Source organism: Scomber japonicus, chromosome 23, assembly GCF_027409825.1.
Source record: "Scomber japonicus isolate fScoJap1 chromosome 23, fScoJap1.pri, whole genome shotgun sequence".
In the NCBI taxonomy this organism is placed as follows: domain Eukaryota; kingdom Metazoa; phylum Chordata; class Actinopteri; order Scombriformes; family Scombridae; genus Scomber; species Scomber japonicus.
The window spans coordinates 1,682,894-1,695,363 of record NC_070600.1 but is presented as its reverse complement, the minus strand read 5'-3'; positions in this window follow the sequence as shown (position 1 = coordinate 1,695,363).

Sequence of the window (12,470 nt, the reverse complement as noted above, 5' to 3'; positions counted from 1 at the left end):
GGGGCAGAAATAACAAGCTGTAGACCTAACATTGACATATGATGATCTTTTAACAGATTTGACTATTTTAGACATCCAACAGACTCAGACTCAAGTCTAAATGTATCATGCGTGCTCTGTATGTCAGATGTGTGTGTGGCTAGAAGTTGACATTTTGAGTAAAGAATGATTTTTGACCTAGCTTCCTGCTATGCAAGAAGTAAGCTAAGGCACAACTTCCAGAAGTTAACCAATCAGAATGAGTTTGACCCCCTACTTAAAGAAGGGGGGTCAAACTCATTTTAGTTCAAGGACCACATACAGCCCAGTTTGATCTCAAGAGGGCCAGACCAGTAAAACCACTGCATAATAACCTATAAATGATATATAATACATATTATAACTTTACTATAATAAATTATCTAGGTGTACCATGTAGGGATGTGTCCAGATCTCGTGCCATGAGATCCCACAAGATTAAAACGTGATGATATTTCTTGTCAAGGTGAATGCTGTCTCACAGTATTCAGGGGCTGGTACGGAGCGTGCATGCCAAGAAAACAACAACAACAAAAAACAGGTTTTGTGGCTTTCAAGTCAAATAAAGAACTATTTTTTCCAGTCATATATTTCATCATTGACGTTTTCTTAAAAATAGTGTTCAAATTTCGTCTCGTCTCGCTCTCATGAACCCAGTATCTTGTATTGTCTCGTCTCATGAGCTGAGTGTACCAACGTAAGAAATACAATCATTTGCATTTTATTGATAAATTAGAAATAGGCTTACTTTTCTGTAATTTTCATGCTTTGCAAAGTCATCCAGTGGGCCGGATTGGACCCCTGGGTGGGCTGATTCTCGCCTGCGGGCCGTATGTTTGACATCCCTGCTTTAAAGTGACAGGAGCTAAAACAACCTGTTTCAGACAGATGCTTTATTGAGTTTTTTGGACAGTGGAGCCCCCCATTAATGACACAGACCTGGCAATGTGCCTGATACAGCATGTCCCCTTTAATGAGTGAACTGGAATGTGGTTTTGTTGGCCTCTAGTGGTTGAAGTCATCAGGTAGCTACAGTGAGGTAAATGTGTATCCATGGTGTGTTCAGTTCACCCCAAAGACACAGGACCACAGCCAAGAACTTTTAGTTTATTGAATTTGAACATATACGACATATTGAAATGATCTGCTGCTGAATAATTGCCTTTGTCTGTTTCCATAAAAAAAATGTTCAGTTGTTAAAAATCCTAAAAATGACACCTACCCCTTCTTCCTCATTGAAAAGTTCCATTCTCAGTGTTTGGGCACTGGAGGCTTCAAGTTCCCACATTTCACTCTTGAGCAAGCTGCATACTGAACCATTATTGGCTCCAAAATAGGCGTGATGTCACATATCAGTGAGATTTAAAGTGAGCTCAGAGAAACTTTCCTCCTTCAGCAGATGATTGTGAAAACAAACTCTGCACATACATCATTCTGCACAGAGAAGAGAGCAACATCCAGCTGGAGGAACAAGAAGAAAAACATATTTCATGACTGCAGGGGAACTCAAAGCCTGGTCTGAAGGTATTGTAGGAATAGAATATGAAGGATATCACATAAGTATGAGAATTTGCAGCTGTCGTCTTGCATCATGCTGTATAACCTGCAAACTGCAAACCAAACATTTGTGCTCACAGTACTGTCAGACATGGACTCCACTAAAACAAACACATACAGTTTTGTTGAGATTTATTTTGAAGTGTTTAGACCTTTTCTACTGATCTACTTAAAGTGAAGCTTTAGTTTTAGGGCTACCCCCCTCAGGAATTCACAGTCCTGCAACACTGTTGGAATTAATGCAAATATAACTAATCCCTGTATTATTTACAAGTGCTTGTAATTATATCCAAATTTTGCATTGTTTCACAGAAAATGCTCAGATTGTAGATAGTTGGCAAATTTACCAATTACTGACATTTTCCTTACAATGCAGTTCAGAGCAACTGTTAGTAAATCCACATCCAATCATTCTAAACTCAGCAAACCACCTTCCTGTACACTTCCTCTCTCGTGCGCCAGTGCTTCTTCCCAGGTGCTATCACTGCTACCTATGACTGCTGTTAGTTAGAACTAGTTAAGGTTAGGTTTACGGTCAGCAGCAGTGTCTGGTTTTAAATGAAGCCTCAGATGAAGCTCTGCTTGGAGGACTTAACTTGTCAGTCACATCCTCAGTGGCAAACACACAAGAGACTTAGAGCAAGATTTAACAAGTGAGTACAAAGCTCTCTTCCTCTGTGGTAATGTAGCACATCCAGGAAGTATTCACAAACATTCTGACAATACTCTCAGAGAGCTCCTAACATATCTAGCAAGGAGTCCTAGCTTAGGAGTGGTTTAGGAGTAACTCTGAGCAAAGAAGGGAGAGAAAGCTTTACCTTAGAGAGATAGGTGTGTTTGACCCTGTCGCTAAGTATGACTCATTCTTAGCGACATGGACATGCTGGCTGGTAATTGTGAGTCAGACTTTAAAAGTAGTAACACAGGCCTACAGTAGCCCATTCAGATGCTGATAGGTGTTATATCTACATCTATTTCAAATGAATGAGGGAAACAGTCTCAGCTTTCATCAGTTTCTCTGACTGCTGGCTAGTGTTGGTTGACATGTAAATCTTTTTTCCAGCTTCCACCAAATTCCAAATTTTTCCACTTTCCAAATATCTTAATGTTGTGATCACTTTCATTTCTGGCATAATAGTGTTATTTCATAGGGTGGGAAAAGTGAGCATATCTCTAATGAGATTGTCTGTTAACTTTATCCCTGCACTATCTAATCCGTAGCGCTCCATTAACTTACTGTCATTTAGTGTTTGAGAATATTTCTCTTTCCTCTTTCTCTTTCTGCCATTTTCTCCTCTGTTTAATAAACTCTTGAGCCTCTTAAAAGTTTTCCTCCCTCTTCCTAACAGGCTTTCACCTCAGGAGCTCTCTTAACGGCTAAGATGCTTTGTGAATATCTTTTATCTTTATCAGGATCCTGTCTTAACTTTTAGAGGAAATTCTTAGAAAATATTTTAATTCTAAGATTTTTCTCACAATTTCATCAGTAGAAGCAACTTTTTGATAGAAGCTTAATGAATCCAGCTTCTATCAGCTGAAGAAGGGCAGGAGATGACGCTGAAAGCTTGGAAAACAACTCATTTGAACCTTTGTGTTGAGAATTGAGTAAGCTGCTTTGAACCTTCAGCTCAGTCAACTTTATATTAGATTTGACAAATATAATAAATACATATTAACTTTTTAATCAGCGGCTCTCGTCATAAAATGTATTTATTTTTCAACAGTGATGTAACCATTTTGGACGGCAGGGACAAATGACGTGCTGATTACTACTGATAGGGACATCAGTTCAGAAAATGTGTTTATGTGTCATGCTGGAGTGATGGAACAACAGTGTATTTTGTTGTTTCATTTGGAGGACTTGATTATGTGATGAGCAGTAATGATAACACTGTGCTAACTAAAGTAAATGCTGGGAGCTCAGAACGAAGAATCCAAAAATAATACAATACTGCAACAAACAATCACTCACATTTTAAACAATCCCACATCCAGATTATGTTTATGATGTAAACCTGGAGATAGATAGATAGATTAAAACTAACAGCAAATTAAAAAGCAGCCTTAAAACTCAATAAATATGTAAGAAAATGATGCTATGATTATGTGAGACATAGGGAGGACATATATTACACATTGTCCAGTATTACACCACATGGCTTCATTTCTTTTGTTGCAAATGAGTTTGTTTCCAACCTGTCTGATCATCTAACAGCTGGTGTCACTGCCTTTTCTACTCTTTCTAATTTTCATATATTATTGTCTGACAGCTGACACACACACACACACACACACACACACACACACACACACACACACACACACACACACACACACTACTTGTATTAACTCAAGGTGATCTTTCCAGTCTTCTCATTGGATGATAGAGGCAGTGTTGTGATATGCCTGATGAAGATCAGATCAGACTGAAACATTGCAGCAACGTAATGAAACAACCAGCAGTGAGTCAGTCAGTGTAGAGAAGCATAAATAATTTCCCCCCTACACACCTGTCACTGCTCAGGTGTGCAGACATTCCTTTCTTTATATAAATAAACTTTGACTTGACTTTTATATTCAGAGAAACAGTGTCATTACCTCAGCAGTTAGTGTGGTGAAGACAAGACTGAGCTTTCAAAATAAAACCAAAGTTGTAATTAACTCTAGTTTTTCTGATAACGATGTCATTGTGAACATGGACTAAAGGCCTTTGCACACTAAACCTGTTTTTCTTCATACATCAATAATATTTTTAGAACCTGTATCCAATGAATGCAGCTTTCACATCAGTGATATTGTGACTTTTATTTTTTGATACCAAGGTAGATTTTCTAACATCTAACCAATCAGAATGTGTGCACAGCTGGGACTGTTTACAAACAAACAGGACCCTCCTCAAATTAAATACTGAACAGAAAACTATTATCTGACCTCAGACATAAAGCTAACCACTGCTCTCTGAAGTGACTTCTCTGCATCCTCTAACTTGCTGCCAGCTGTTGCAGATGTTGAAGCAGCTGTGTGCTCCTGAACCAAGTAATGAAACTAGGAGCACCAGATCATCATCACTTGATGTTGCTTCTATTTTTATTTTTCTGAGGCGTGATTTATTTCTTTTTTCATCCTTTTAATTTATTCACTAAATTGCGTTGTGTTTAATATGAACGGTCAAGCACATTGAAATCCGTCACTGAATTATTTGCAATTTCGTGCTGTTTATTCATGTGCAAAGGCCTTAAGAGTCAGAAACACATTTTGAACCCCAGCTTTTATTCATCTTGTAATGTATTTGTCTTTAGAGTGAGCCTGGCGGGTTATATTTACTAAGATTCAGCAGTCAGGGTGCAAACGTAATCATTTAAACATGAGCCCATGAGGGAAAGATTAAGGTTATACTGAGTGTCTGATGAAGCAGACTATCAGTGTTAAAAAAAAAAACCATGAATATATAATACCTATGAAATGATGAGGGTTTTATCCTCAAGCCCTCTCTTTCATTGTTGTCTATTTAGTTATGAATGTTTAATGTCACAGAGAAACAATTAAGATGTGAATTCATGTTCTTTGTCTCCTCTCAGTAGTGATGAGCCATGTGCAGCTTGAACCACTGCTACCTTAAGTTTCAAGTCTGTTTTGACTGTTCCTTCTTTCCTCCCTTCCTTCCTTCTTTCCTCCCTTCCTTCCGTCTGTCCTTCCTTCCTTCCTCCCTCCCTACTTCTCGCTTTCTTTCCTCCCTTCCTTCTTTCCTTCCTCCACCCCCTTTCTTCCTTCCTTCCTCCCTCCCTCCTTCTTTCCTTCCCTCCTTCCTTCCTTCCTTCCTTCCTTCCTTCCTTCCTTCCTTCCTTCCTTCCTTCCTTCCGTCTTTCCTCCCCCCTTCTTTCTTTCCTTCCTCCCTTCCTCTGTTCCTTTCTCCCTTTCTCCCTCCCTCCATCCGTCCTTCCTTCTTTCATTCCTTCCTCCCTTCCTCTTTTCCTTTCTCCCTCCCTCCATCCTTCCTTATTTCCTCCCTCCCGCCTACCTTTCTTCCGTCCTTCTTTCCTCCGTCCTTCCTTCCTTTCCTTCCTCCCTTCTTTCCTCCCTCCCTCCTTCTCTCTTTCTTTCCTCCCCCTACCTACCTTCCTTCCTCCCATTCCTTCCTCCCTCCCTTCTTCCTTCTTTCCTTCCTTTCCTTTCCTTCCTCCCTCCCTCCTTCCTTCTTTCCTCCATCTTTCTTTTCCTTCCTTCCTCCATCCTTCCTTCTTTTCTTCCTTCTTTCCTCCATCCTTCTTTCCTTCCCTCCCTTCCTTCTTTCCTTCCCTCCCTCCTTCCTTCTTCCATCCTTCCGTTCTTCCTTCTTTCCTCCATCCTTCCTTCCTTCCTTTCCTTCCTCCCCCAACCTACCTTCCCTCCTTCCTTTCCTTCCTCCCTCCCTCCCTCCTCCCTTCCTTATTTCCTCCATCCCTCCCTCCCTCCTTCTCTCTTTCTTTCCTCCCTCCCTCCCTCCTTCCTTCTTTCCTTCTTTCCTTCTCTCCTTCCTTCCTCCCTTCCATCCTTCCATCCTTCTATCCTTCCTCCTTTCCTTCCTTCTTCCTCCCTCCCTTCCTTGACTTGAGGACAACAGGAGGGTTAAAATAGATATTATTTTTCTTCAGTTTCAACCCTTGGTTAAATCAGGAAAAGTGCAATTTGACTCTTTTGGGCTTTAAATAATCTCATATTTTTGTTATATATATAATATACCAACTGATCATTTGGGCCTACATGTGCTGCCTCTTAACTATTTTGTGTCTCTCCGTTAGTTGCGGTTCTCCAGTCCCATCAGCCTTATTGGCCATGCAGTGTGTGGCCTCAAGAGGAAGAAAATGAGCCTGAAATCACCACCATGACTTCACACCATGACAGTGATGAGCTGTACTTGTGCCCGTCTCATGCCACTGAAGAGCCCTGCTAGTCTCTCTGAACTCATTCTTAATTTATCTGTATAATGTGGATCTGAAATGCTAATGTTAACTGAGAGTTTGCCTGAAATGCTTTTGAATTATTTAAAGGGTCAGCAAAAATACAACAGTCAGTGTGAGGCCTCAAAACAAATATGAATTGCACATTAGTTGAGGTCCTCCCTTGAGGTCTCATTAAGACTAATTGATTTATTTGCAGAATAGTTTGCACACCAGCAAGTGCACACCAGTCTCTGATAGGATCTGTCCACAAGTGTTTTTCATATTTCGAGCCTCAGTCTTTTTTATTAATCCAGACACAGAGATCAGAGGGAGGAACAAAGCTAACATAACACTAGGTCCAGGCAGAATTAGCCTGTGTTGTCCTGGGGGGGGGTCTGCTCGGCTCGCCCTGTGGATCCCTGCCCCCCCCCCCCCCCCCCCCCAGCAGTGTGCAACAGAGCGCGCTCAGTGCACCAGCGTCTGTTTACATCATCATCCTCTCTCTTTGCTTCCTGCTCTGTAGGGAGTTTTTATTTTGACTGTTTGATTTGATATCTTATGAGAAACAGAGTAGTGTGTGTGTGTGTGTGTGTGTGTGTGTGTGTGTGTGTGTGAGTGGGAGCATGTTATACAGTTGGTTGTAATTACTCCCCAAGGGAACTCTCCTCCCCCAGAGATATTTGCCTCAGTAGAAAAACTGAGATAACCATGAATTTCATCGAAATTATCCTCAATGCCAACAGTGTTAACCACATTAAATCTTCTACTCTCTGTGTCACATACTGAAACACAGACAGCTTTGTACATTTACACTGCTTACTCGAACACTGAGTGCTTGATCTACAACGATCACTCTGAGGATCAAAAGTCTCTGATTACTGTGTTCACTGGAGGTAGCAGCATGCACACGCTAAATAAGTAAGAGTCTGCTGATGGCAAGTTGGAGCTCATAAGAAGAGCATCTTGTGTTGTCATGACAACAGTTCCATCTTTGTTATTTATGCTTATTATGTTTCTTCATATCTGCACACTCTGTTCCCCAGTCACCTGAACACCACCTGCCTGCAGACCTGCCTCTCATTCTCCACCAGCACCTCTCCTATAGCAGATGAGGGTAGTTTGATATGAGGCAGACCTCTGTAGAATGCATTTGATATCTGCCCACCTCATTTCTGACTTGTTGTAATGTCATGATGACATCAGCAATGATAATCTGACCCAATCAACTGAGCTGCAGTACCTTCTGGAAAGAAGTAGCTAATACATTATGTCACATTGAAGATTAAATCAGATTTTTCTTTAGATTGGAACAATGTACTTTTTGGTGTCCATGATGTCAAAAGTAAAAAACAGAAAGAACTGTATGTCATAAATAATAATAATACTAGGGAAATATCATATATACAAAGCTACATTTAGTCACTCAAACCTGTTTTTTGGCATTTCAAAGGGAAACTGAGCAATACATCCAGAGCATCTGTGACTCAAATAATACTAAAATTATTATTATTATATTATATAAATTATTATTATATTATTAAATTAAATTATTATATAAAAACTATTAAAACATATAATTTGTGCTCTTTATTTACTGTATTTATTTGAATAACCCCCCTGATTGCTGTTCATTTGTTTGTAATGTACATTAATAGCTGCCTTTGTACTGAATTATTATTGTCAATAAAGTTTTATTGAAGAGAAAAAAAAACGAGAAAAAACGTGGAAAAATCTGGGTTGCAGTTTGTGGAGCGAGGCTTCAGTTGCTGTCCACTGACTGCAACACCTCAGTGCATGATGGGAAACCAGCTGCCTGGTTCAGGTATTAGAGAATCACCATTACACTTTACAGACTCTCATTTTCCCGATCAACCAATCAGACTTTATATATAAAGCACTTTTCATACAGCAACACACAGTGCTTTACATCATAAAGACAAGCATGAACAAAGCAAAAGCAAAAACCACACACACACACACACACACACACACACACACACACACACACTCTCTCTCTCTCACACATAACACATGCATACACACTTGAAAGACAGTGACTGCTAACTGAGGAAGTGCTCTCTAGCAGTGAGGAAACAGCAGAGACTGGATAAAACCAAAGAAATAAAAGGAACTAAAAATAAATAAATAAGTAGATGAAATACAAAGTTCATTTTCAAAAATTAAAGGATGACGATTTAATAAAAATTAATTAAATTATTACATTAACATTAATACGAGGACAAAATAATATAAACAACTAAAATTTTACAGTGAATATGCTAATATAATAAACTAATACACTAAACAGTTAGAATAGATCAATAAAAGGATAGAATGTAATAAAACCTATAAATAAAGCCACAGACAGCTGTTAGATGCTCCAACTGACTCCCATTCTCTTCTAGAAATAATCTCCAAATACCAAGTCAATCCCTTTTTTTATTTCAATTCTGGTCTTCTAATAAATGTGCTGGTAGTCAGTTAGTTTAGGAAATGATTGCTCTGTTAAAGGTAGAGTCAGTCATTCTAGACAAAAAACTTGATATTTGAACTTAACACTCAAACAAGTAAACACTTCCTTTGTTCTTCTGCAGAAGCTCAGAAATACAGCGTGATATTTGTGTGTTTGAAACAGCTGCCTGCTCAAATTATGTTTCACTAAATGTACCAGAAACACATTTGGAGCATGAAAGAAATGTCTCTGTCAGACTGTCTCATATTCAGTGTGGATTGATACATTTAATCAGATGAAATCATTTCTATTCCATGAGAAAACTCTTAGTAGAATTGGCCACAGTGTCTCTCGCTCCAGTTTAGCAGACCTCTCCCAACATTCAAAAGGTGACTGTCATGTCTTCATATAGACAGCTGCTCTGATGACTTTCTCCATTTTGTGCATGAGCACAAATGCCCCCTGCTGATTGGCTGGAAAAGTGCTTTGTGGCTTGGTCCACACCACTTTGTTTGGTTGAGGGTCAAAATGCAAATGACCAAAGTTTTGTTGGGAGGAACAAGAAAACCATTGCAATGCAGGAGAAGAGTAGAAAATACAGAAGAAACCTGATGATAGTGTTGGTAAGTCTGTAGCTGTGATGCTGACCATGTTCTCATTGATTGGCAGCTGTGATTGACAGCTGACCCACCTGCTGCTCTCCCCATCTCTGGCACTGACACTGAGACGACTGTTATTGTAATATTTCAGAGTTTGCTTGACTTAACGTTAGCTAAAATATGCAGCACTTTTTATTCATAGTAAGCTAGCACTGCTTATTTGGAAGGTCCTGGTCTGTATATATGGTGCTAACTATAAGCTGTAGTGCTGGACAATGCAAACCAATGGGTGACATCACCACTAACTACATCCATCATTATATACAGGCTGTGGTTTAATAATAAAGATTGTGATTTTGTATTATGGAGGTTAAGTCCGGTAGAAGTAGAAGTATTATGAAGCAACACGATTGTTTTGATAACAAGTGAGACATAAAACACCATCTGTACAGACTGATGTTCAGTCAGAATATCTGACTGATAAATGAAGGATGCTTTTCCTCTCCTCTTGTTGGTTCACTTCAGTTCAGTTCAGTTCAGTTCAGAGCTTTATTTGCAGTGACAGTACAAAAAACAACTAACACAATAATAATGATAATAATAAATAAACAGTGACATAGAACATCATCACAGCATACAGCACAACTGAACTTGATAAGAAACAATCATGATCACAGTATAAAATTAAAGGTCATAGTCATTCACTAAATCATGTCACAAAAGCAATGCAATCAAGAGTTGTGCATGTTAAATACATTGATTGCACGTGGAACAAAGGAACATTTGTACCTATTTGTTTGTGTTCTAGGTGCTTATATCTCCGTCCAGATCTCAGAGGGACGAATTCTTCCAGAAGTGGTCAGAGCTGGACATGAATGACCGTGCCTCCTATAAAACTGGTCTGTCAGAGATCTCTGTGAGAGAGCTGCTGTAGCTAACTGTAGACTGTAGTAGTAGTAGTAGTATGTGCTGAATGTATTTATACCTCTACAGCAGCAGGGGCGGGGTTATGATTTTCAGACCCGCCCACTAAATCCTGAACACAGAAATGTTGAAACACAGTTTGTGAAGCCTAGCTCCACAATTCAAATCTAAATGGTTGAAATGCTTTTTACACATTTTTTAGAAATACATTTATGACCTATTTAATGTGTTTAGAAGAAAATGTCTGAATTCACTTTACACGGTCTTTAAACTAAAAGTTCAAACTGACTCAATAAAAGATGTGTAGAATAAATGCATCATCAGTATATAGTTGTGAGGACAGTTTGTTAATCAATGTTTTGAATTGTTTTACCTCTGGATCTAAATGAGTTTAAGGTGGACTGATCCAGCAGGGTTATGGTATTATCATTTGAAAAAATGTTGTAATTTGGAGTCATGGCATTTTGATAATACCTACTCTATCATACAGATCATCATTTAAACAACAATTAATGGAGACTTTGAACAAGATGAACTGATTGGGCTGACAACATTTATACAGCTGAGATTTGATCTAATGAGCTGCTGGAATCTGTCCTTCATGTTTTTATCCATTTTCCAGATGAAGTCAAATAATCCTCATGTGTATTGTGCTGGCTAACCACAGCATCCACTCTGTTTCACTGCGTTTCTGCTATTGATTCCTGCTAGTTTTGTTTTTTGATCTCCAGCTTACTCCTTTTTTTAAAATGTTTGTTTGCTTGAGGTGACGGCTTACCTGTTGCTGAACCTTTGCCTGAACCAAGATCAGGTAAGTTACTGTTTTACCTTACCTGTCCTGTTTTAGGATCCTCATTTGTGTTGTTTTTTTCCTTATTGGTCATTGATTGAGCATGTGGCATGAACATCATTATATAATGAAGTGATGCAGATATTCAGTATGGAAATAGAGCTGCCTCAGGCGTATTGCTGAATTGCTGTAAGAGGCTACAGGTAATTATACCCCTCTTGTTTTTTCTATGCTACCTTTATTAGCAACCCGGCTTTATTTGTTCATGCTTTATTAAATATTAATTTCATGCCAATTGTAAGAAAAATAAAATAAAGACACGTGGGTTTTGACCAGTGTTCAGCACTGTTTTACAATCACAGAATATACAGCAATATATCTTTGGAAGACTAATTCAAGCCTATTCAAGTCTCCAGAATATAAGGGATATTGTTCAGTATAGTACTGTCATTAAGGGCTTGTGTGTTTAAATGTACATCAACGTGAGTTGGCACAGTATCTGTGTGTGGATTGTAGTGGGTCAGTCTGGACCAAAAAGTCCAGGACTGAATTTTTGTCCCAGTCCAAGCCTGCATCCACTCCATGCCAAATCTGACCAATCTATCTACACTCAACCCGAAACTCCCAATAAACTCTGTTTGTACTGAGTTGGCTTATCTGTGACTGTGTTCTGCTTACCTTAACAATAATGTCAGTCGCCCAAAAACAACTTACAGATACACATAACTTTACCTCAGAGGGCTTTCCTGTCTGTACAACAATACACAACATCCTCTGTCCTTAGACCAGGCGTATTCAATTCAAATTCACTGAGGTCCAGTTTGTAAAGGTCCAGAACATCATAACGTCCATGTTATTGTTCAGTAGCTTGAAGTAGCATTGTAGTTCCATCAGTATCTATGTCTAGTGGCTAGATTGTACACTGTCACATAAATACAGTACAATTCATTTATTAGTATTTATAGTCAACTTGTGGGATTCAAATCAATAATCTAATAAATCAAATAAGAATTAAAAAAAATAACAAGATAAATACATTTTCTTTTATATATCACTCAAAGATGGCATTTTAAAATAAATCAAAAGCATTACAGAAAGCTTTTGATTCTGCTTCTTAAAAAAAGTACTCTCTGTCTCTCCTCTTTTCTCCTTGTGTATCTCACTGACAGTCAGGTCTCTCCCATGTCTGAATGCACAGATTTGATTGGCAG